Source organism: Triturus cristatus, chromosome 10 (assembly GCF_964204655.1).
Source record: "Triturus cristatus chromosome 10, aTriCri1.1, whole genome shotgun sequence".
Taxonomy (NCBI): Eukaryota; Metazoa; Chordata; class Amphibia; order Caudata; family Salamandridae; genus Triturus; species Triturus cristatus.
In genome coordinates, this window is record NC_140593.1 from 134,636,552 (window position 1) to 134,662,926 (window position 26,375).

At 51.4% G+C, this 26,375-nt stretch overlaps 1 protein-coding gene across 6 annotated transcripts in view; it reads right to left on the minus strand.

The window, feature by feature from the left end:
• Positions 1–26,375, minus strand: part of CAPN7 (calpain 7) — a 371,178-nt gene that overhangs the window by 131,296 nt on the left and 213,507 nt on the right. The window lies entirely within an intron of this gene.

The following is a 26,375-nucleotide window of genomic DNA, read 5'->3' on the forward strand; positions in this document are numbered from 1 at the left end:
TTTATTTGGTACGGAAGGCTGAGAGGTGGTCGTGAGTGACCCGGGTGACCCTATTTGGGCCACTTTCTTCAGACTGACAAATGGTATTTTTGGATCAAAAGCCCGGACAAGCCAAACAGACACTTTCAACATGGTCCCTTGCTTGAGAGGTTACAGACCGGTGCTGGCCCGAACATAGGAATTTGTTGTTGCAAATGGGACAACATGTATATGAAGTGTTTCCCATCACCTCCTCTCAAAACGGTCATCCTCATATGACCTTGACCTTGGTTATTGAACTCTATTTTGTGCTGGACACAGCGGGCTTGATGCCACAATGGAATTTCTTGATGTACCCTTTCAATGCACAGCTGTTTATGAAGCACTCAATAACGTATCCAAATCCAATGGCAGAAAAGAACAATCTGAGATGAAGTTTGATTCCTAGTGCATTGTGGGTTATGGGGAGGTAACAAGTGTCACTTCAGAACTGCAAGTAATTAATTGAAGAAAAACAAGCTGTATTTTCCAAACCCAATACCAGATTGCAGGAGTGTGCAAAGCATATGATCTACAGTAATATATACTGCAAACACACTTTTTTGGGGAGACGGAAGCATCATGAACGTCAATTCACCGAAAGGTCAGGGGTAGCGGATATTGACATCACATGCCACTTGACCTTCACTTTCACACACACACACTCTCACATAAACACACTCTCACCTGCACACAACATACACCTAAAAGCATTTGTTCCTTAACTCTGCTGTCAGGAAGGGATATATTCCAGATAATTGAGCACCATTTTTATTACACTAAAAGTGAATGATATTATTTACTATGTGTAATAAAAAAACAACAGACAAAAAACAATGCGATTGGAACCCAAACGATGTCCATAAGGATGAACTGCCCCTGTATTCCTGGCACTGATTTTGCTACCTCTGTGGCCAAGGGACACAAATTTAGTGCCAGGGGAGCAAGTGGCAAGCCAGGGGGTCAGAGCTACGACACTTGGCAACCCCTAAATGACGTCCATGGGAAGTATTAATCAACTCTTTGTTTTCACCACATCCTTTCACCTTGTTTTTTTCCCGCTCTCTTACCATAGTTCTCCCTTTTTGTATTGACTTTTTCTTATTCCACTCCCTACTTTCATCTATCAGTGAAGTTGACAAGAAAAATGCCTTTTTGTATTTTTGCTGTCTAAGCATCTGGTACATAGTTAACATATCACTGTTCTTATATTATTCCACTGGCACCTTTAACTAGTATTTCAACACTCATGTTGCTAGTTTTGAAAATGCACAGGAAAGGGGGTGTGGTCTGGCCACGCAGGAATATGGCAGCCTGAGGAGTGAGCTCCGTCGTGGGACGGGGCCCCAACGGCTTTAACTTACCGTCTACTGCATTTGGAGCTCTTTTCTCCTGTTCCGCTGCAATCGGAAGATATGGGGGCGAGTCGGAGCGAGTTTCCTGGCGTCGGACGGTGCAGGCGTTCCTGTGCCGAGTGCTGATGAGAATTTCTCACGGCCCTGCTTCCACCAGCGTGTCTCGTCTAACGCGCCTCCTCAGACCGCGCCTCCTCAGGCCGTGCCTTTTCTTCTTTGTGAGGCCGCGCCTTCTCGAATGACGGGAGCGCTGCATTTGCTTGAGACGCGCCTCTCCGTCTGCTTGGTATAACGGCACCGCCTCCAGGCCATTGATGAGAGTGGAGCAGTCCATTACCTCGCACTTTTATTTCACCACATTGACAGCAGTCTTGCTCTTAACAATTTTATTTCACTATCTTCAGCGTACCTACCTATCCATATCCTATGCCAAGGAACGGCATCCTCACGCTTCTTCAGAGTTTCCTTTAAAAGTCCTTTACAAATGTCTACTACTAAGCACGGCAACAAACATTCTAAACAATTATTTGCAGAGGCTCTTAAACAACCCAATAACATGTCAACAAAAAGCAGCACAGCTTCATCATCCAACTTACCTCCAAGCTCACCTCCTGCCACTGGGTATGCATCTGCGGAAACTATGCAACGTATTCTCCAGGAAATTTCTGAGGTTAGTCGTCGACTGGAAGGTATGGACATCACAATCACATTCTTGGCTGAAGAAACCAAGTCAATTCAAGCAGATATGGCAGGCTTCTATGCTAAAGTTAAGGGTCTCAATTCTAGAATTCTTGCAGTGGAGAATCATCTTGATTCACTTTCCAACAAAGATCAAGATCTTCTATTTCTTCATAGCAAAATCATCGATTTGGAAGATCGTAGTTGAAGAGATAACATCCGTTTTCTGGGTTTTCCGGAACAGACTGAAGGCCAAAACACAAAAGCATTTCTTTGTAGCATCCTTCCAAACTTGACTGGTATTTCTTTTGTTCCACCTTTGGAAATCCAAAGAGCTCACAGAATTGGTCCTCCACGTAAAGATCCTGCAGCGCGTCCAAGACCGATAATTGCCTGTTTCCTTCGCCATAAACAAACACGACAATTACTGGCTGCAGCTCGCTCACAAGGCTCCTTCTCTTTCAAGCGTCATATAATTCATATGGCAGCTGATTTTTCTAAGGAAACAAATGATCGAAGGAAAGCTTTTCTCTCCATGAGATGTCAATTGCGCCAATTAGACATCAAATATGGCTTGTTTGAACCTGCACGTTTTCGCATCACCAGAAATGGAGATTCCAAAGATTTTAATGATCCAACACATCTTCAGGAATTTTTAGATTCCATCAAACTTCAAGATATGGAAGTTCAAGTTTAATCTTCAACAAAGGATCATTCTCAATCACCTTCTACTTCTTCTCTTTCATTACCAGATCACAGGCGACAAAGTCTTAGTAGCCCAAGAAATTGTGGTAGAGAATTCGAAAGTCTCCATCGCCTCCAAGAAGACAACAATGTAGCCCTTCATTCTGTTTCTACTGCTACTTTTACACAAAATCTGCATAGAGATAAGTCCAGACCTCCTCTTAAATCTCCCTCAGATGCGGATTGAATAACTTTTTGTCCTACAAGTTCTTCTTCCTATGTTTAAGCTGTAGCTAATTGAAGAGCTCATATTTATCTTTTAATCCCTTCTTATCGTTATCAGCACTAAGATTAATTAAGTTGTTCTTATATACTATGATATCCACACAATGTTAGATGCATTATAGCTAGATATATGCTTTATTTTCTATATTTTTAATTTCATCTTTAGAATGTTTCTCTCCATTATAGTGGTTACTTCCAATTTGTTATTCGCTATCAATATTACAACTTATAACATGCTATCATAAGTCATGCTTTCATTTAACTATTCTGACACTTAGTTATCTGATTATTGTTCTAATATTTTATTCTTATTTTCTATTTTATGTCATTTACATTGTGCTTTACTGCTATTTTCTGCTTAAGTATAATGTATATTCTTTAAGGTCATCATAAGTAACTTAATCGTTAGTCTTCTTTCCTTTACAATGGAATGTACTATAGCTTTTAAGACCTACCTTTATTTCTTACTTGCTCTCTCGATTTCCCTAATCGTATTCCTCACTCTTTATCAAACTGCTATCATGAACTCTATATGTTAATATTCACTCTCCTTTTCTTTTCCGGGGGGGGGGTCCTTTCCCGCGGCGGTGCTCAAGTGCGCCCAGACCCGCAGTTAACAGTACAGGTCCCTAAATTTCTTTCCTTCTATTTGTACGTTCTGCTATCATTTTCTTCTGATTATACCCTCACCCCTCCTCTTTATTGTACTTCCTAATAATCATCTTACAGTCTTGTTTTATATTGTGTTACTTGTCTACATCACTTTTCTTCACTTCTGCCTATTTATTTTCAATTACATATTGATGCCTTTTTTCTGAGCCAGGGTGTCTCTTTTTTAATTTTTTTTATTTTCTCTTCCTTTCCTTTGTTTTTCTTTTACCTAGCCAACAACAAATCTTCCTTCAGCTAATACTTGTACTGCTCTAACATGCCAAATACACATCCTTAAAATGCAATCACATGGAATGTGCATGGTCTTACTCATTACATTAAGCGGAAGAAAGTACTTTCCTATCTCCAATCCAAACATGTGGATGTAGCTTTATTACAAGAAACCCACTTAGAATCGTTAAAGTCTGAAAAATTATGTAGAGATTGGGTTGGAAAGGTCATACATAGTAGTATTCAAAAAGATGACTTCAATGATATTGCTCCTTCCCGCAAATGTCGAGTTGCAATCCTTCTTCGCAAATCACTTCCGGTTACTGTTTCGAAAACATGGTCAGATACGAATGGACGTTATATCTCTGCTAAGTTACGGGTTGGAGATTCACACATTTGCGTAGGATCTGTCTATGCCCCAACAGGTACCAAAAAAAACATTCTTTCTTCAATTGTCCCTTCTACTAACAGAAATTAATGCGTCACAATACCTGACTGGCGGAGACTGGAATGTGACACAAGATTCTATCCTAGATAAAACAGGACCACTAGACTAGGGAAATGCCTCAGATAGGGCTTTGCTAGGTGACAATCTTGGATAATGGATTGGTGGATCATTGGCATCTTAGTCATCCAACAGATAAGGAATACACTTTCTTTTCTTCCGCCCTTGGTACATTCTCTCGTTTAGATTATTTTTTGATATCACAGAAGGTAGTCCAATTGGATACGGATTCCCGCATTCTGGAAGCAGCTTTGTCTGATCATTCTCCTGTCCTCCTCTCCCTTGAATTAGGACTTTCTAGACCAGGACAGAAACCGTGGCGTATGAGCATCCAACGTCACAGAACTCCAAATGGAAAATTCCAATTACAGTCGCACTTCCAAGATTATCTTTCCACTAATCAAGGCTCTGTAGCCTCCAACAGGACTATTTGGGCTGCAGCTAAAGCCACTCTTAGGGGTCAATTAATGCGTGATGCAGCAATTGCGAACAAACAAAATGCCAGAGGGCAAGTTGAATTAGAACAAGATATACAATCTTACTCTTGTTTGTACACATCTTCTCCAACGTTACAAAATCGTAAATTGCTCGAACAAGCTCGCATGGCTCTAAACAGCCTTTTCACATCCAAAGCAGAGTCCGCTCTGCAGAAAATTAAAGGTTGTCACTGCGAACAAGGTGAAAAGGCGGGACGATTATTAGCTGCACAATTATGTCAGAGAGAGGCAGCTATGGCTATTCCGGCCATTCGAACAGCGCAAGGAGATTTGTGTACAAAACCTCAAGAGATTATTAATGAGTTTGCCTCTTTTTACCAATCTCTTTATACTTCGGATAATCATATAGACTCGGATAAAATGTCAGCATTTCTTGCAAAGGTAGATCTTCCGTCTCTATCTGATGATGGTAGAGCCCTTCTTGAAAGTGAAATCACTAAAGATGAAATTTCTCGAGCTATAACTTCCCTACCCTATCACAAAGCTCCCGGTGAGGATGGATTCCCTGCCGAATTTTATCGATGGGGTGGTGACAAGGTTATTGACACTCTGCATGCTGCATTCCAAGAGGCGGATAAGGTCTCTTCATTAGGTCCTCTATCCAAAAAAGCCATTATCACTGTTTTACCCAAATCCGGTAAAGATCCCTTATTGTGCAGTAGTTATCGTCCCATTTCCTTATTAAATTCCGATATCAACATTTTAGCTAGTATCCTTGCATCTCGTCTTCGTAAAGTTTTACCTTCTTTGATACACCGTACTCAAGTTGGTTTTGTTCCGGGACGTTCCTCTCGGAACCATATCCGCACCTTGGCCCATGCACTATGGTCGGCCACACATCTCCCAGAAGATGTATTAGCACTCTAACTTGATGCAAAAAAAGCGTTTGATCGCATCAAATGGGACTACCTTTTCACGATCATGGAAAATTTGGATTGGATAAGAAATTCATTGATAAAATACGCTTGTTGTATGACAATCCTTCTGCTCAGGTGAACTGTGGTGGGTTTTTATCTGATACGTTTATGATTAGGAGAGGAACGCGCCAAGGTTGCCCACTATCCCCACTTCTCTTCCTTCTGGCTATAGAACCTTTGGCTGCCACCATTCGCCAATCTGATGAGATTACAGGTGTCCCCCTCCCAATTGGACACTCTAAAATATACCTCTATGCCGATGATATTTTGCTTACTCTTACACGACTTCCCCGATCTCTTCCCTCTCTTCTCCAAATCATTAATGATTTCTCTTCTTTTTCGGGCTACAAGATCAATTGGGATAAGAATGAAGCGTTGCCTATTTCTAATGGAACCACAAAAGCAGCAATACATGGATTCCCCTTTCATTGGCAACCCTCACGTCTTAAGTATTTAGGCATTCTAGTCAATAAAGGTTTAGAAGACATGGTTGTAGATAATTTAACCCCTCTAATTTCCCAAATGCAACGTGACTTCGATAAATGGAAATCCTTGGGACTCCCTCTATGGGGTAGAGTCCAAGCTATTAAAATGGTCATCCTTCCGAGATTTGTCTACTTTTTTGGTATGCTTCCCCTTCAGATTCCCTTATCCCTACTTTGATCTATAGACTCCAAGATTAAAACTTTTATTTGGAATTCAGCTAAACCACGTCTTGCTATAGCAAAACTGAAGGCTCATCAATTATATAGGGGGGATTGGCCTTCCATCCATTGAGCATTATTCTCTAGCGTTGCATATTTCCCAACTCTCTTATTTGTTACCTGGAATCAAAGATGTACCGCAATGGGTTCATATAGAACGTTATCTTCTGTCCTCAAATTTAGATCCTTCCCTCTTATACGGTAGTGGTTCTAGTCGTCTTGACTCGAAAAATCCAATTTTATCGGCTATGCATAAATCCTGGCAACGAGGTCATCGTTTATTAGTTTCCAATCCATGAATTCATAGTAAGGCTCATTTGTGGAATAACTCAGCTATCCGTATTAATGGTCGTTTGTTATCTTGGCCTGAATGGCAAGCTGCAGGTATTCAGTATCCGGATCAACTTCTTCATGATGGAGACTTCAAATCATTTTCACAGCTCAGTGAGGAATTTAATCTTCCTAAACAACATTCTTCCAAATACCTTCAGCTCCAACAGTGTTTGAAGAACCATTTAGGGTCACCTCCATGGATATTACAAAACTATTCAATATTATATTATTTAAATACCTGGGGGAAACTTAAAGGGGTAACCTCCGGTCTTTATAAAACCTTTACAACTCATCTTTTTTCTAAATCCCTCACACATGATCTTCATTGTAAATGGCAAGTCCGTTTATCAACCTCTTATACAGACAGTGAGTAAGATCAGATCTTGGAGAATCTTCATTAAGGAACCCTTGAAGCAAGGCTCAAATTCTTGTTTATTCAAAATACTACATGATTGGCACTGGTCGCCAGTCAAATTACACAAAGCTAATCTGATCCCTCACGCTACTTGCTGGAGATGCTCCAATCCTGCTTGTGTTACTACCCACATTATTTGTGAATGTCTAAGTATCCAACCCTTCTGGAACTATATCGGTATTACATTGAGCTCAATAATGCCTCTGAATTTACCACTTACACCAATCAATATTATTTTACATGACTTATGTCATTTCCCGAAGCTTTCCAAACCACATCGTCTTTTCCACACTGCTCTAGCCGCAGCTAAAATATGTATTTTACGTCACTGGAAATCCTCCTCACCACCTTCACAAGAGGAATGGCTGGTTGCTATGATACAAACAGCTTCTCATGAAAGAATAATTTATAATTTTCAAGATCAAGCCGATATATTCCTCCAGACATGGTCACCGTTCCTGCAAACCAAAGCTACTGACTCCTCTGTCACTCCTATTCCTCTCAGTCCTTCCATCTAAGCTGGCTAATTCACTTTTTCATTCTTGTTTATTATGTTTGATAACTTATTTTGCCTTTTTTCATTTTTCTCTATTTTCTATTTCTCTTCCTTTTCTTTTTCTTCATACCCCGGCTCATTCTTCTATATTCTCTTTTATGTTTAAAACGTTTTTATTGAAACAAAACAAACCATGGGGGAGGGGGATAGGAGGTCAGAGTACATATAATACAATCAAAGAAAAAAGGGTGCAACTCAAGAGGGTCGGCGATGTATAGCTCGATGGGCCAGGGGAAACGCACAGTAAATGAAAGGCTAGAAATGCAATCTGTGGAATCCCTGCGTGCATATCCAACACCCCAAATCTGAGCAATGAAAGCCAGCAGCAACTCAACGAAGCCCAATCCATCCCCCCCATCCCCCCAGTTGAGAAAGGAAGGAAAAAACAATACCCCAACCCCCCCGTCCTATGGCCCCGCGCCAGAGTTATCCTCACCAAAAAGCCCCGCTCCCCCCCCCCCCGAGGGCCCCGTCTCACATGTGCTCTAGTCCGCCGGGATCACCGGCGGCGTCAACCTGAGAAGCCTAAGATACCTCGGACAGGTGAGCTCCCGGAACTCAGTGGACAGCAGCGCTAGAAAGGGTTGCCACAGCTCTTCAAATTGGTCTATCTCCCCCGCCACCGTAAGCGACAGCTTCTCCATTCCCAGCACATGCCAAAGCCTATGCAACCAACCCGTGATGGAGGGGACAGTGGCGGTGCGCCAGTGGATAAGGATGTTCTGGACCGCAGACCCCAGCGCAATCGCGATCTGCCTACCCCTGCGGGACTTCAGTGGGTACATTAGGTCATTGGGGAGGCCCAGCAGGACATACGCCGGGAAGCGCGGCAGCTCAATCCCAAAGTGCTTATCCACCTCGTCTAAAACTTCCTTCCAGTAAGCGGTCAGCACGGGGCAATCCCAAAGAATGTGTGTGAGGGTACCCTCCTGCCCGCAGCCCCGCCAGCACCCCTTGTCAGTGTGTTTATGCATTTCATACAGTCTCTCCGGGGTGTAGTACCAATAAGTGGACACCTTAGTAAAGGTCTCCGTGAGGCCCGTGTGATATGCAGAGTGCCGCGCCCGATACGCAATTTTGTCCCATTCCTTGTGGCTGAGTGTCCTACCCAATTCCCTGTGCCAACGCTCCCTCCCCGGGTTGTAATAGTGAAACGGCGGGGGTTGTAGGTACTTGTACAGATCGGTAATTAGCTTAGCGTCGGAGGTCCGGGTAGCCAGCCACCTCTCATACGGTGTAATGTGACGGGCGGCGGTGTCACGCACCTGGGGCTGGAGTGCCCAATGCCGAACCTGCATGTAGCGCAATCTGTCTAGCTCCGTCAGGCCGAACTCCTGGCGGAGTTGCTGAAAAGGAATCACTCCCTCCGGTCCATAGATCTGGAAGAGCGCCCTGCAGCCCGCCTGCACCCAATGGGAGAAAACTCCCGGCTCCATCCCTGGGGAGAAGTCTGGGTTGCCCACTAGGGGTGTGAACGGCAAAGGGAAGGTGGTGAGGCCCCGAGCCTCACAGACTGCATCCCACACCCGCAGGGGGACCCGCGTAACAAAAGAAGCGTAAAGGTTAGGGGGGCGATGCGCGCGGCGCAAGAATGGAACCTCTTGTAAGGTGCGGCCCGCCACTGCCTGGTCTTGAAAGAGCCAGTGTTTGTCGGACTCCCACCTGCTCCACTCCACCAGATATCGCAGCTGTGCCGCCTGAAAGTACTTACGGAGGTCCGGAATACCGAGACCCCCCGCCTCCGGAGCAAGCGTGGAGAGGACCCTCTTCATTCGTGGCTTGCGGCCCTGCCATACAAAGCGGGAGATGTCAGCCTGCATTCGTCGTATCCAGCCCACCGGGGGCTGGAGAGGGAGGGCCCGGAAAAGATACAGTATCTGGGGCAACACCGTCATCTTAACCGCCGCGATTCGCCCCAGCCAGGACAGTAGGCCCTTGCTCCAGCGACCAAGCTCCTCCTTGATCTTCCTGCTGAGGGAGGCATAATTGGCCGTAACCATCTCCGGTAATGTGGGCGCCAGCAGAATCCCCAGGTATGGCACCGTGGACGAGGACCACTGCATGGGGAAGAGTCGCTGAAGGTCCCTCCTGGTGTCCGCAACCAGGGACACATCTAACGCCACCGACTTGCTCATATTCATTTTAAAGCCGGCCACACATGCAAAGGCGTCCAGTTCCTGGAGGCAAGCAGGCAGCGACCTCCTAGGGTCGTCCAAAGTCAACAGGACATCGTCCGCGTAGAGACTGACAGTGTGGACATACTGGCCCATCCGGACCCCAACAGCATCCGGGTTATCGCGAATCCTCTGAGCAAACGGCTCCATGTAGAGGGCAAACAAGAGCGGCGAGAGGGGGCAGCCCTGCCTCGTGCCGCGTTCGATGGCAAATCCACCGGAGCTACACCCGTTAACCCGCACCGATGCTGAAGGATGCTTATAACAGTTGAATACCATGGTGCGGAACTTATCACCGATTCCCAATTTCTTGAGAACCAGCTCGAGATACGGCCAGTGAACTCTGTCGAAGGCCTTCTCCGCATCAACGGACAGCAACATCCGCTCCCCTGGGGTCCGCGAGGCCTTCTCCAGAACATGCGTCACCCGCTTGGTATTGTCAACTGTCTGTCTGCCGGGTACAAAGCCAGCCTGGTCCGCCTCCACCAGTCCGGGGAGGTGCGGACCCAGCCTGGACGCTAGAATCCCTGTATACAACTTGAGGTCGACATTTAAAAGCGAGATGGGTCGATACGAACCGCAGAGGGCCCGGTCCTTCCCAGGTTTCGGGATTACCGCGACCGTCGCCCTCAGGAGATCCGGTGGGATGGCTCCCGGTTCGGAAAAGGAATTAAATAGCCGAGTAAGGACAGGGGCCACAGCCGTGCAAAAAGTCTTGTAAAACAAAGACGTGTACCCGTCCGGGCCCGGGGCCTTACCATGCTTCAGCCGCGCGATAGCGGAAATCACTTCCTCAATATGGATATCCCGCTCCAGGTGGTCCGCCTGAACCGGATCCAGCACCGGAAGGGTCACCGACTCCAAATAGCCTTCGGCATCCCGTGGCGAGGAGGGCTCCTCAGCATACAGCGCCTCGTAGAAGCCGCGGAAAGATTCCGCTACCTCTGCGTCCCCGGAGACGACCACCCCGTCCGTGCCCACCAGTTCCCTCACAACGCTACGCTGCTGCGTGACCCGGAGCCGGTGTGCTAGGAGCTTGCCACATTTGTCCCCCCCAGCGTAGAAGGCATGTTTCATGCGCAAGGCAGCATACTCCGCCCTATCAAGATCCAGTGCCGACAGGAGCTTCCTCGCAGCCTTCAACTGCCTCCACACCCTTGGCGCCCCCGTGCGGCGGTGGACCTGCTCAAGCTCCCGGACCTGAACGGTCAGCTCGTCCCTCTTCCGTTGCCGCTCCCTATTTTCGGCTGCGGAGATAGAGATAAATTCCCCCCGGAGGACTGCCTTCAATGCCGCCCACTGTGTCGCCTGCGAAGTGTCGGTGTTGCTATTGTGAGTTAGGTAGTCCTGTATGACCTCCCCAATGCGCTGCACTACAGACTTTTTGTGTAAAAGGGTATCCCGGAGGCGCCACACCCCCCGAGAGGGGGAGGCCACCGGCCACTGGAAAGCGCCGGTGACTGGTGAGTGGTCAGACAGGGTCAGGACCCCGATGTCCGCCGCCGTGGCAGCGGCACGCATCGGTCCACTCACCAGAAGGTAGTCCAGCCGTGAGTAGGTTCGGTGTGCGTGTGAAAAATAAGAGTAGTCCCTATCCGTGGGGTGCATGGAGCGCCAAAGGTCGTGTAAGTCCATTTCCGCAATCCGGGCCTTCACAGCCTGGGACAGTTCCCCCGTCTGCGGGAAGCACTGCGCCGATCTGTCCATCACAGAATCGAAGACAATATTGAGGTCTCCCCCCAAAATGACGTGGCGGTCGGGAGAAGCAGTGACATCCACCAACACAGAGTCTAGGAAACGCTCTTGGTGGTCGTTTGGGCTATAAACGGAGCCGACCGTAAACGCTATGCCTCCCAAGCGCATGCGATACGCAAGAAGCCTCCCCTTCTGTTCAGCACACTTATGCAAAACCTCCCCCCTAAAGGAGCTCGCTAGAAGAATGGCTACCCCCGCCGTCTTGTTCGCTGCCGAGGAGAAAAACTGGGTAGGGAACTTAGCAGAGCGCAGTCTACGGCAATCCCGGGACAATAAGTGGGTCTCCTGCAAAAGGCAAATGTCTGCCTGCGTCCCCTCCAGCAAAGATAAGATCGCTCTGCGCTTCACGGGGTTATTCAGACCCTTAACATTAAGGGTCACTACCTTTAGGGCCGACATTCCTCTCGGGGATCGGGAACGCCGTGCAATGGGCAGGGGATCAGCGGGTGGGGCGCGCGGGGCAACCGCGCAGGACAAGCCAAAACAGACCAAGCGTGGGCATGGACAACATCGGACGGGACCTCCCCAACCCCAGAACAACCCCTACACCCACCCAAAACACAACCCTGGCAACTAGCCAAACGCAAACTCAAACACCCCATTGTCCCAGTCAAGCCCCAAAATGGGCAAGTCTGTAGAAAAGAACGAAGTGGACGTCCAGCCACTCACCTCCATCCGCTCCCCCCCGACCCCCCCGCCCCGTACCCAGCATTTAAAGAAGCTAAAGGCATCTCCCCCCGGAGTGAATGTTAGGCCGTCAAGGCCACGCCGGTGGAGCCGGCCGAGTCCCTGGCCGCCGCCCTCAAAGCGTCGGCCATGTCCGCCCTGATGGTAGGGGAATCAGGACGCCCTGCGCTGGCCGCCGATCGTCGCCTCGTCGACCTCCGCCGGCTCCGTCTCTCCGAGGGCCTCCACGACGGTGTAGCTCCTTCCTCCTCCGCCGCCGTAAGCCCCAGGACTCCACAAATGTCCTGCAAGGAGCGTAGCTGATGTAGCACCCCATTCCACCGGAAAATCAGGCGGAAGGGATGTCCCCAGGAGTACGGCGTCTCGTGTTCGCGCAAAAAGTCAGTGGCAATCCTGAAGGACCTGCGTTTCTGCAGCGTGATGGCGGAGAGGTCCTGGTAAAGCGCCACCGGCCGCCCCCGGAAAGTCAGGGCCTGTTTCCTGCGGGCCTCAGCCATGATGCGTTCCTTCAGCGGGAAGTCGGGCAGGAAGGCCAAAATGTCCGGTGGAGGTGCCGATGACTGGCGCTGCCGGCCAACCCTATGTGCCCTATCAATGCTAATGGGGAAGTCCGCAGCTTCCCCCAGGATCTCTCGGAACAGGTCCCGCAGGTAGCCCCCCAGATCGGACCCCTCGTCTGCAGTCGGCACACCACGCACTCGAATGTTGTTCCTCCGTGATCTGTTCTCAAGGTCCTCAGAGTGGGCCTGGAGCTCAACACACTGCTCCCGGAGGCGGAGAACGTCCTGCTGAAGATGGACTATCTCCTCCTCCCGGCGTTGGGCCTCCGTCTCCACCATTTCAAAGGCGCTCGCCAAGGCCCTCCACTTCCCTGCGCACTTCCCGGACCTCGCTGGCCACCTCCCGCTTCAGTGTCTGGAAGTCCTCCCTGAGGGAGCTAAACAGTTCCTCCATAAAGGTCCTCGTGACGGGTGGCTCCCCCCCAGTCACATCCGCCGAGGCCCGGGAGGACCCCGGCGAAGGCTGTGTTCTGTCCCGCAGTTGCTGGGCCCTGCCAAGCATGTCCGGCAGGGTGCGGTCCCCCTTCTTCGGGCCGCCTCTTCCAGACATCGCAAGCACTGCGGTCGGGCACCGGTCCAGCCGCCCCAGGGGTGCCCAGCTGCTAGCAAGCGCTCGACGTGGGTGTCCCTCCACAAGCAGAGTCGCTGCGGCACAGGCGACAAAATGGCGGTCCAGTCCGGTCACCGCCAGCCGCGGGTGCCCATCCGAGACAGCGATGGAAGCTACAGTGGGGGGCTCCTCATCAGCACATCCCCCAGAAAGTCAGCCCGGCAGCAGCGGTGGTCACATACATCCACCAGCAAGGGCTGTGGTGAAGGCCAACTCCACTGATCCCTCGGGGACAAAATGGCGGCAGGGCGGAGCAGGGCAGAACGACCAGGCCCGGCGGCACCACCGGGGCCCCCAAGACGCACAGTAATCAAATAGGTTCCACCGCCGGTGTCAGTCTGTCACACGCAAGGGCCCAGATGGTCCGACTCCAACAGAGGGTCCGCCGTACTTCGGCCAAGGGACAGGGGCCCCACAGTGCGAGGTGTCGCCGACACAAGTCTGAGTGCTAAAGCACCCGTCCCAAGTCTTCCGCACCGCCGGTTCCTCGCCCACAGTGCTCCTTCACTCTCCGTCGAGCGACGGGCCGGATTCCCACCCGATCGCAACTTTCAGCACCAGGCCCAGCCGAGGCGCCCGGACAGCACTCCGATGCGCTCCGCCTCCCAGGCCCTCCGTCGCTCCTCGAACTCGATCGGACTTCTTTGGGGACTTCCCCCGGGGCGATCCGAACCAAAGCGGCAACAACGTGCGCACCAGGTGCTCCGCCACACTCCTCTCACACGCTGAGCCTCAGCGGGGGGAGAAAAGCATAAGAAAAGGGCTCAAGCTTGGCCGGGCCGGAGGAGCTACAGGAGGAAGCGTCCGCTCACCCCGCCATCTTGGCCACGCCCCCTATATTCTCTTTTATACTATATTCTATACTCCCTTCTATTTTTACTTTTCCTTAATATACTTTGTTCTGTTTTTGCAAATATACGCTTTTTCCTGAGATAATACCTATTTAGTTTGTTTATATATCTCTTAATTCTCATTTCCTATATAATTTCCTTTCCTTTATCTGTCTATTGTATTTTCCCTTTTAATATTTATCTGTTTAGGTTTTATTTGTTTTTACAATTACTCCCTCATTTACTTGTATTGTATTCATTTATTTGCGTCTCTTTTATATGCTTTATTTAAATACTCAATGTTGTATATGTGTTACTATTATATTGCTTGTAATTCCTTATTCATTTACAATTTCTTGTTTTATTTTTATGATGTATTCTCATTATAAAATTCAATAAAAAAAATAAAAAATAAAAGAAAATGCATAGGAAAGAAATGTGTGAATATGCTAAGATGCCACACATGCTTTCAGGGCCCTCATTAGTAAGAAAAAAACTCCTTGTAGCCATCAAAGAGCATTTTCTTCACCTTGTCAATAAAGAAAGTGCATCCCTTCTGATTATGTTATAAAATGTTGCCATGATTTGATACCCTTACTTTTAGGATTTATTGCAGGGATATACATGAAGGTCCTGTTTTATCTGAGGGGATTGTTAGTTGGCTGGAACCCATCTTCTGAATGCACCAATAGATACTTTATATTGAGACTCATGTGTACCCTTGACAAGCAGCTGGGTAAAGGGCTCCTTAATAATGATCTGCCCATCTTTCTCCTCTATTATAACTTTTTAAAACTTCACTGCAATTTCACTTGGTATAGCAGCATATATCAATTACACTTTGGTTATTATGGGTGTCTCAGCCTGCTTTTTAAACAATTTCACTTACAACATGCCTGCAACTAAACAACTATTAGCAATAGTGCTTTGACACAAAACAAAGGCACAAACTGAGATATAGTAAGCAACCGCAACAGCAAGCTTTCCAAGTTGTTTTAGAAAGTTGTATCTTGCATTCATGGGCGACGTTTTCCTAGATTAAGTTAAAATGCTTGAGTGTAAAGTACTGTCTTTTATTACTCTTAATCAGAGAAATTCACAGGGACCCAATCAGATTGTGTATCCTATTAATAGAGTTTCATGAAAGTTACTGCATATTTCAGCTATTTCGCTGTATAGACAAGAAGGATCACATTCTATTAGTTTCTCATCTAGAATGTGGGGTTTATGAATATAAAGGTTTTGTTTGAGCTTTTCTACATGTGCCACCAGTGAGATTATCTCAGAGATCTTAAAATGGAGAAAAAAGAAATGAACTCTTAAAACAGTAAGAAAGAAAAAGCTGGAAGGTTGAATAACAGAACCAAACTAGTAATCAAAGAGTAGGGACTGGAAAAAGAAGGCAAGCTCTACTAGGCCAATTTTAACTCTTGGTTTGATCAGCCTGTTGCAGAATATTGTAAAATCAATGGGACCTGGATTACAGAGGCACTTGTGACCCACAAAACAAATCAAAGAACACACATACAGCCCAAGCACAGTAGGTTTCAGTGGAATGCAGAGCTAAAAGGCTAGCTTTTAACGGCAGCTCTTCTCTTACCAGAAGAAACTTAAAAAAATATATAAGGTTGAGATCCACACATTAATACATAAAACCACAAATTCGCTTCCAGGTTGTGCTTTTAACCAGAACTTCGCTCACAGCTGAAATAAATCCACAAGGTATGCCCATGGCCACACCCATCTTGCCCTTTCAAGGAGTGAAGAGGTCAACCCCACTTACACCATGCAAATAAGTGTCTGGTGTTGGGACTAGTGCTAGGATCCATATACAGTTTCAAACATTTGTAAATTGTAACTTACAAATACATACTGTGAGCCTTAAACCATTACAACCTTTTAACATAATCTGGGAATCTCCTGGGCTCAAAAACATCACCTTAAATACAATCTTTACCTGCTTAGTCAGCTCTTAATGTACTCATTTATCATACACCTGCCTGTTTTAAGATTGAGATGCTGATTATCAGGAAAGGCCATTACACCCGTTTTTTGTTTAGAACCTGAAGTCTGGAATTTATTCCATGTTCATTCGGAGGTGATAGTCTCCTCAAATAAAAAAAACACATGGCACAAGTTACTTACCTTCAGTAACGATAGATCTGTAAGAAACATTAGTTAGTTATAGATTCCTTACCTTAGAATTACCCCCAGGCGTGCGACTGGATCCGGAAAGTTTTTTTGTCAGCAGTACCTCTGCGCATCGGAAGGCGGCGTCGGTCGGCTCTGCGTCCGTCGTCGGCGTCGTGGTGGTTGCCGGGAGGACATCGCGGCAGCTACTTAGACACCGCCCTGGCGCGCTGACGTCAGTTATGTACACGACTTTCTGCACCAGAAACGCAGAGCCATTCAAGACACTGACCATTGGTGCACAAAACTAGGGCCCTGAAAGGATGTCCTTAACCCTAGAAATCAGTTTGCAGAACGGGGAGGATGGGTGGGGCGGTAAGGAATCTATAACCAACTAATGTTTCTTACAGATATATCGTTACCAAAGGTAAGTAACTTGTGCATCTGAAAGAAACAAGTTATTTATAGATTTCTTACCTTAGAATAGATACCCCAGCAATACCAACCCCGGTGGTGGGTCTCCGAACCAAGATCACATCAGAAAGTCCTGGAGAACAGAACGGCCAAAGAAGCCGTCTCTCCGGACTTGGCTGTCCAGGCAGTTGTGTTTGGTGAACGTGTGAGGCGATGCCCACTCCCCTTCCCAAGGCAGTAGTGGCTGCTGTCGCCCTGGTGGAGTGAGCGCGTAGCCCGACTGGAGGCTCCTTTTTAGCCAGAGAATAACAAGCCTTAATACACAGCACGACCCATCGAGAAATGGTGAGTTTGTGTACGTCCCGACGCTTCTTTGCACCCACGTAACCAACAAAAAGTTGATCATCCACCCGGAACTGTTTTGTGCGATCCAGATAGGAGAGCGCACGTTTTGGGTCCAGACGGTGGAGCCTCTCTTCCTCCTTTGAAGGATGCGGAGGCGGAAAGAAGGTGGGCAAAGTAATTGTCTGCCCGATGTGGAAGGCAGTGACCACCTTAGGAAGGAAGGATGGACGGGTCTGGAGAACCACCTTGTCCGGATGAACAGACAGTAAAGGAGGTTTTGAAGAAGGAGCCTGGAGCTCACTCACCCTTCTAGCAGAAGTGATGGCTATCAGGAAAGCAGTCTTGAGGGTCAAAAGACGTAAAGGACAGTTATGCAGCAGGTCAAAGGGAGCACACATTAAATAGGTTAGTACAAGATTCAAAGTGCTCGTGGCCTACCGTGAACCGTAGGTAACGCCGGTGGGCCAGCAGGACGGGGATGTGAAAATAAGTGTCTTGCAAGTCCAACGCTACCATCGAGTCTTGTGAGTAGAGGGAAGACAAGACCTGAGCATGCGTCAACATCTTGAACTTCTCCTTCCGGAGGAAGCGATTGACGTCCCTGAGGTCCAAGATAAGATGCAGGCCCTTGTCCTTCTTGGGAACCAGAAAGTAGTGGGAGTAACAACCTACTTCTGGTACAGTGACGCGCTCGATGGCTTCCTTGGCCAAGAAAGCGATAACTTCCTGCTGAAGAAGGGCTAGATGATCCTCCGACATGCGGTAGTATCGCGGTGGCATGGCAGGGGGAGCAGGGGTAGTCTCGAAGGTGAGGAAGTAGCCCCTTCGGACTATTTACAAAATCCACCTGTCCGACGCGATGGTGCACCAGTGGGGGAGGTGATGACGAATCCTGCCGCCCACTGGCGTTTGATGGGTCTGAAAGGTAGAACTAGAAGGGCTTGGAGGCTGCTGCTGATGGGGGGTTGGTGGACTGGCCCTCCCGCTGGCTCCCGGAACCACGCCGGTTGTTTCCACGTCCCTGGCCGCGCGAAGGTTGGGTAACTTGCTGCAGCCTGTGGCTTTGGCTGGGACGTAGCGGGGCACCCCTTCCGTAGCCACGAAAGGGGCGAAAAGCAGAGTGCGCCGGACGGGTGGAGAGGCCCAAGGACTTGGTCGTAGCCCGTGAGTCGTTGAAGCGCTCTAGAGCGTTGTCTGCTTTGGCACCAAAAAGGCGACGACCATCAAAGGGCATGTCCATCAAGGTGTTCTGGACATCCCCTGAAAAGCCAGTGGACCTCATTCAGGAGTAGTGATAAAGCGCTACCGATGTTGAAATGGTCCTGCCCAGAGAGTCGGCTGTGTCCAGCCCACAACGTATCGTAAACTTTGCTGCATCCCTCCGGCGGCGAGAGCCTGGGAGAGCACTGCCCAGGCCTCCTCCGGACCCTGAGGCAACACTTGCGCCACCGTATCCCACACTGAGTGCGAATAATGGCCAAAGAGACATGCAGTGTTTACGGACCACAGTCCTAAGCTGGAAGAAGAAAACATTTTCTTGCCAAGGTGGTCCAGCTTCTTGGATTTCCTTTCCGGTGGAGCAGTAGGGAAGGTGCTCTTGGAGGTAGAAGCTTGAACTACCAAGCTTTCCAGGGTGAGATGTTGGGAAAGGAAAGTGGGGTCGCCCGGAGCTGGCTTCGGGCAATCATCATGTCCACGGGAGCCCCCGTGTTGGACCTGGACCACGTGCCCAAAAGGACATTTGTGAGGGCCTCATTAAACGGCAGCAAGGACTCCGAAGAGCTCGCAGCCGGTAGAAGCACCTATGTCAGCACCGCCACCATGGAAAGCTCTAGGTTGAGCGCCTCGGCTGCCCTACACAACACCACTGTGTATGACGCTCCCTCCTCCGTAGCCACGGTAGGAGGAGACAACATGCCAAGGTCAGGGGAGATGTCCAAACCACTGGCATCCCCCAGTTCCTCTCTCCAGTCCGGCTCAGTGTCCAACTGGTCAATCAAAGGGTCACCTGACCCCTCCCAGTCCTCCTCATCATCATCCTCTGGGTGCCATTGTTGTTGAAAAGGGACCCCAGAAGTGAACAGGGGCATAAAAACCCCACCCGGCGCCGGATTAGTCATCAGACGACGCCGGTCCAGCTCCACGTCGGGATGGTGGACGGGCTCGACGCCTGCAGGGGAGCCGACCGGCGCCGAATGTGGTAGTGGTGCTGTGAGACGCGGCGCCGGTGGCGGCGCAATCGGGTCAACCAGTGCTGATCCGGATCCAGGCCTGGATCCAAGGGGGGCCTGCGGCGCCGGAGCCACCGGCAGCGAAGACCTAGGCCCCCCATCTGAGTCCGCAGGGCCCACCGGCGCGCCGGCGGGTTCGGTTCGTCCAAAGATGGCATGAATCGCCTCGTAGAACGTACGGCGCTGGGAGGGGTCGCTCCGGGTCCCGGAAAAGGAGGTAAACTCTTCGGGCTCCACGTGCAGAGCCACGGGAGGGGCACCACTCGCGTGCCTCGTCGGATCGGAAGACCGACGAGGAGAAGTCGAAGAGCGACAATGCTTCTTCGACTTCTTCTTATGCTTTGACTTACCCGACCCAGAGTGCGAAGACTTTGATGATTTTGAACCGGAATAGTGGTGGCTCCGCGACCGGTCCCTCGACCTCCCTCTCGACCAGGACCTTGAACGGAACGGAGCCAACTGCCGGCGTTCAAGCAGCTTTTGGGACCGCTCCTGCAAAGCCATCGGCGCCATCGACCAGCAGTTGGAGCACGACTTGGGGTCGTGGTCGTGCTCCAGGCAAAAGAGACATACCCAGTGCGGATCCGTCACCGACATCAGTCGGTTACAGGATCCGCAGGCCTTGAAACGAGGCATCCCTTGTGCACCTGTTCGGAGTCGGAGACCCGAAACAAGAAGTCGACAAAAGTCGAGAAAAAGTTAGTCAAAAATTGACTGAGGGGAGGAGCCTAGCGCGCAACCAAGATGGCCGCGTAGGTGCGAGGCTCCCGAGGACCTCCGCGACCTCCTGAATTAATCCTGGCGATATCCTGTCCTTGTTGAGGGGACTGTGTCGGGGAACCCGAGCTGAGGCGCCACCCGTTTTTCGGGCTCGAATCGGACCCCGGACACCGGTGGGAGCACCGATCGAAGGTTGCGGCCTTCTCCTCGCCGGCCCCCCGGATTGGAGTAGTGGGGCGATCCGGGGACACAGTGAACAACAGCGGCGGGCAGGGCTGGGCGACTCGCGTACCCCGCACTTTCACTTTCGCTTTTGCGCCCTCCTTGCCCTCAAGCGAGGTTGGGTTGCGGAGCCGGGTGCGGTGGTGTGGTCTTGTCCAGGAGCCCGGCTGACCCGCCGGCGGTGGGTTGACCTGCGGTTCGGTGGTCGCCCCCGCCCCCCCCCGGAGCCCGTGAATTGGTATAGCGGCCCGTTCGAGGAGATTGGCACGACGGTGGGAGAGCAAGCATGTCCACCAAACAAGATGGCGACCGGGCGAAGGTGAAGACAACCCGCCGTGGCACGGCGCACCAAGCTAACAGTATGGACCGCTACACGCTCCAGAAGGGTTCTCCGGAGACATCGCGCGCATCCCCGGTGGGCCCGACGGAGGCATCTGCTCATCCGGTGGATCTGACCCTCCGGGACGTCATGGGCGCCATTGCAGAGATGAAGGCCTCGGTGGACCAGCGTTTCGACACCCTAGCGCAAAAAATAGACTCGGTCCTGGTGGATGTGAGCCTTGTGAGGGCAGACTTGTCCAAAACGAACGACCGGGTCGATTCCCTGGCCCACACCACAACGAGCCTCACGACGGACGTGGTGGCCCTCCAGAAGGAGGTGCGCCGGCTTGGCCAGGCGAGCGCCCTGATGGACCGGCGACTGGAGGATTCCGAGGGTCGGGCCCGGAGGAATAATGTCCGTATTGTGGGGGTGCCGGAGGGACGAGAGGCGGAGGCGGCGGATCTTTTTGTGGAAGAATTGATCCTGACCCATCTCCAGCCCCGGGGGCTGAGTAAGCTTTTTGCGGTGGAGCGTGCTCACCGGGTCCCTGGGGGCAGACCTAAGACCGGTGCCCCGCCGCGGCCTCTCATTGCCCGGATTTTTAATTTTCGGGACAGAGATGCTATCCTCCAGACCTCCAGGCAACAGGGACCGGTCAAGCTTGACAACATGGATGTGCATTTTTACCCAGACTTTACTCCGGCGGTTCAGAAGCAGAGACAGAGTTTTCTTGGTGTTAAACGTCGCCTACGGGACCTGAACCTCAAATACTCAATGCTTTTTCCAGCTAAGCTGAGGGTGGAGGTGGATGGTCGCACGCACTTCTTCGACCGGCCCGAGGCGGCTGGGGACTGGTTGGACACTCTGCCTGGAGATCGGGGCCGGGGGGGCGGGGGGGGCGCGGCTGGCGAGGAGGGCCCGCCGGATCAGAATTGTGGGGTGACTGAATAGGCCTTGCTCTGGACGATGTTCCTTCACCATTTATTGATTGCATATGTTCCCCTCCTATGGAGGTCGTGCGGGGTCTGTTGGGGGCTTCCCTCCTCCTCTGGGGGACTAGTTAGTTTTAGCTATGGGGCGACAGGCACACTGCACTTTGGGGGGGCTGTCTGGGCTCATGCAGGGGTGCAGGGAGGGGGGAGTTCTGTTGGGATGGGGGGGTGGGGGGGTGTGTTGTTTGTTTGCACCGCAAGGCAAACCCGCTACTGTGTTGTTGTTTTTAAGATGCTCGGTGGGGGACGACCGATTGTTTCGACGTATGATGGGGGGTAGGGATTTGACTGTGTTGTCATGGAATGTTAACGGCCTGGGGGATAGGATTAAGCGTGGTGTGGTCCTGCAGTACTTAAAACGTATTTCACCAGATGTTGTCTTCCTGCAGGAGACGCACCTTATAGGTAACTCCTTTCATGCAATGAATCGGCGGGGATATCGTTTGGCGGCCCATTCTGGCTTCACTTCGGGCTCGCGGGGGGTGGGCATTATGATCAAGAACTCGCTCCCGTTGGAGATTGATGAGGTGCGCCATGATGAGAGGGGACGCTACACTGTTCTGGTGGGAAGAATGGAGGGTAGAGTGTTTATTTTTATATCAGTGTACGTCCCGCCTGGGTTACAAGCCACCACATTTGCGGATCTGGGGCACCTCCTTCTGGACCTTCCGAGTGGCCTGCTGGTGGTTGGAGGGGACTTTAATGCGGTAGCTTCTGGGTCTATGGATCGCCATCCCCCTAGGGACCTCCCCCGGGCACAGGCGTGGCTGCCCGGCCTTTTAGACACGCTGGGCCTGGTGGATTGCTGGCGATTAAAGCATCCCGCACAGCGGCAGTACACCTTCCACTCGGGTGCCCATGGTAGCCTCTCGCGGCTTGATTACATCCTTGTCCCGGCGGCCCATGCAGGGAGGGTGGGGGAGGTGCGCCATCTGGCGCGGGGTATCTCAGACCACTCCCCATTGCTGTTACATTTCGATGTCTTCCCGAGGGGGGATGGCAGGGTGGCTCCAATCAATGCATGGTATTTGCGCGACCCCACCATTCGTGCCGATTTGATCAAATCCTTACAGCGATATTTCGACGAGAATGTGGGGTCGGTCCCTTCGGCCATCTCCCTGTGGGAGGCTTTCAAGGTAGTTCTTAGAGGGGAGGCCCTCTCCTTTATCTCCCATGCCCGGCGGCGCGAGCGGGAGGAGGTGACCCGGGTAGAGGCCGAGATTGCAGAACTGGAGGGTGACCTGGGGAGCGGGGTAACCGACGCCAAGCTGCATGTTCTACACCTAAAGCAGGCGGCCTATCGGGCCCTCGTCACGGAGGCGGCCAGGGGCCTCAGTAGAGAGCAGCAGGGGCGATTGTATGATGTGGGTGATAAGGCTGGCAAATTGATTGCGTGGTTGGATAAGAGGGAGAGAGCGAGCCGCGTGGTTCCTTTGATTGAGAGTGTGGATGGTGCGTGTGTCACCGAGCCGGAAGCCATTGTCTCCTGCTTTGCGGATTATTTCCGCGAAGTCTACTCCCCGGTTTCCCCCTGCTCGGAGGAAGATTCCCATGCCCTGCTTCGGGACATCGCACTGCCCTCCCTTACGGTGGAGGACAGGGATTCGCTGGACGCTCCTCCCACCTCGGACGAAATTGCCTTGGCTATTCGCTCGGTTGCATCCGGCAAGGCCATGGGCCCCAATGGTATTCCCATTGAGCTATACAAGCTACGCCCGGATGTGTTGGCGCCCCACCTGCGCGCGATGTTCCTGGCGGCCCACTCGCAGGGTTCCCTCCCGCCGGACCAGCGTCTGGCCACAATTGTGGTGATCCACAAGGAGGGGAAGCCCCGTGAACGGGTCACATCCTATAGGCCGATCTCGCTCTTGAACGCGGAGCCCAAAATCCTCGCCAAGGTGTTGGCCAACCGGTTGGTTGGCGTGGTGGGCGATTTGGTCCACCAAGACCAATCTGGCTTTATACCACACCGCAACACGGCGCTCAATCTGCGGCGCTTGCACGGGGTGCTCGCGCGTGTCCCATTTGTGCGGGAGCCGGCCATCTTGGCGTCCTTGGACGCCACCATGGCGTTTGACACGCTGGAGTGGCCATACATCTGGGCGATGCTGGCGAAATTTGGATTTGGACCGGGCTTTATCAGCTGGGTCAAATTGTTGTACTCGGGCCCATTGGCGCAGGTGGTGGTGAATGGGCGAGTCTCGGTCCCATTCGCGCTGGGGCGGGGCACGCGACAGGGTTGCCCCTTGTCACCTCTCCTGTTTGCACTGGCCCTGGAGCCCCTGGCGGAGTGGCTGCGGTGGCACCCTTCCATCCGTGGTCTCCGCTGGACCCCCGAGCATGAGGACCGTGTGTCCCTCTATGCTGATGATATCCTCCTGTATCTCGCCTCCCCGCGTAAATCACTGATCGTCCTGGTTGATGTTTTGCGCTCATTCGGTCGCAACTCAGGACTTGTCATCAACTGGGCGAAATCCTGTGTATACGTGCTTTCCGGGGAGGCTCCGGTCCTGCCACGGGACTGTCCGATCCAGATTGCCTCCCAGGGGTTTCGGTACCTGGGTATATATATCACTCTTGACCCGGAGGCCCGCTATGAGCGGAATTTGCTGCCCCCCCTCCAGCGCTTGAAGGAGGACGTGGTGCGCTGGCGGCGTCTGCCGCTTTCGCCGCTTGGCCGAGCGGCCTTGTTTAAAATGATGTCCTTGCCGCGCTTCCTCTACGCCCTCCAGAATACTATGGACTTGGTTCCGGCACGCTATTTCCGTGAGGTGGAGGGCCTCCAGCGGCGCCTGTTCTGGGACGGGAGGCCGCGCATTGCTCTAGCTAAACTGACGCTCCCGTGGTACGATGGGGGGGTCGCCCTCCCGGACATTAAACGGTATTACTGGGCCTCCCAACTGGCTGCAATTAATCATGGCCTTTACGGGCCCGCCTTGAACCCGGCGTTTGAGATGGACAAGATGCTCCTGCCCGGTGGCGACTACAATCGAGCGCTCTACTCTGCCGCGCCCGACTCCCGTCTGACGGGACCGACGCGTGTCATGGTGCGTGTCTGGCACGCGGCTAATGCAGCCATGGGGTGGAAGGACCGTTTGACCCGAGCGTCACCGCTGTACGCGTCTGAGAGGTTGGGCTCCCTGTGGACGTCGAAGGGCTTCGAGAAGTGGGACACGATCGGAATCAGCACGGTGGGAGATCTCTGGACGAGGGGGGGATTCAAGACTTTTGCGGCGCTGCAGACGGAGTTTCAGCTGCAGGGCAGTGAGTACTTTCGGTACCTACAAGTCCGCCATGCGCTGGGCTCCGTCTTCCCGGATGTCGCGTCCATTCCGGAGTCTTCCCCCCTGGAGGACAGAGTGCTGGATGGCCATGTCCCAGACAGCACGATCTCCCTCATATATAAAAAACTGATCAACGACAGATCGTGCCTGCTGACTAGTCTCCGCGAGGCCTGGGTCGCCGACGGGCTAGAGCTGGACGACGAGGATTGGATTTCCGCGGTGGCCTCTCCAAAAGAGGTGGCCATCCCGGCTCGCCTTCGTTTCGTCCAGCTTAAGATCCTTCACCGGGTTTACGTGACGGGGCCAAGGCTTCTACGTATGGGCTTTGCTGGTGACGGAATGTGTAAGCGTGGCTGTGGTGCGTTGGCAACTTTCATGCATATACTGTGGGAGTGCCCAAAGGTGGAGCGATTCTGGCGTGGTGTGCATGAGGTCCTGCGTGTGGTTACGCGTGTCGCGCTGTTGCCTGAAGCGAGGAGATGCCTGCTGAATGTGTGGGAACCAAATGACTATTCGGTCCCGCAGACGCGGTGGGTGACTCTGGGATACATGATAGCTAAGCGTGATATTGCTCAATTGTGGGGATCCCAGAGGCCCCCTGCGGTGTTGGCCTGGAAAGAACACATGGATTGGTGTATGTTTCGTGAAAAGGTGGTGTATGTGGCGAGGGGTAAGCCTGGGGCGTGGGTGAAAATCTGGGGCCCCTGGAACGCTTACCGCGGGGGTATTTGTGAGCCGCCACTGCTACCGGCTGCCTCGCCTGCTCCGTCTCCCTAGATGGCCCCCCTCCCTCGGCCGTGGGCACGCGGTCCCCCAGTCCCTGATCTACTCCCATTCCCCTCTTCAGAGTTCTGCTGCTGGTTTGGATCCCCCACTTATGGAGCACGTGCTGTCACTTTGGATCGCGGGTTGCCTTGCGGGTGTGGTTTTTCGTGTTGTTTTGTTTTGAGAAAAGGGAACCGTACTGTGGGCATGGAGCTATGCGGCCTGCAACATTGATTTCTCCTGTTTCGCTACTCTGCACTGCCAGTAGCCTCTTACTGTATGTATGCAATATGCTTTTGTCACTCTAGCGGCCGGCCGGGTGGTTGTAGGCCCATACCTGTAACTTTTACAAACTGCAATAAACGGTTTCAAAAAAAAAAAAAAAAAAAAATTGACTGAGGTACCACTGACGTCAGCGAGCGAGGGTGGTGTCTAAGTAGCTGCAACGATGTCATCCCGGTGACCACGATGCCGTTGACAGACGCGGATCCGACTGATGCCACCT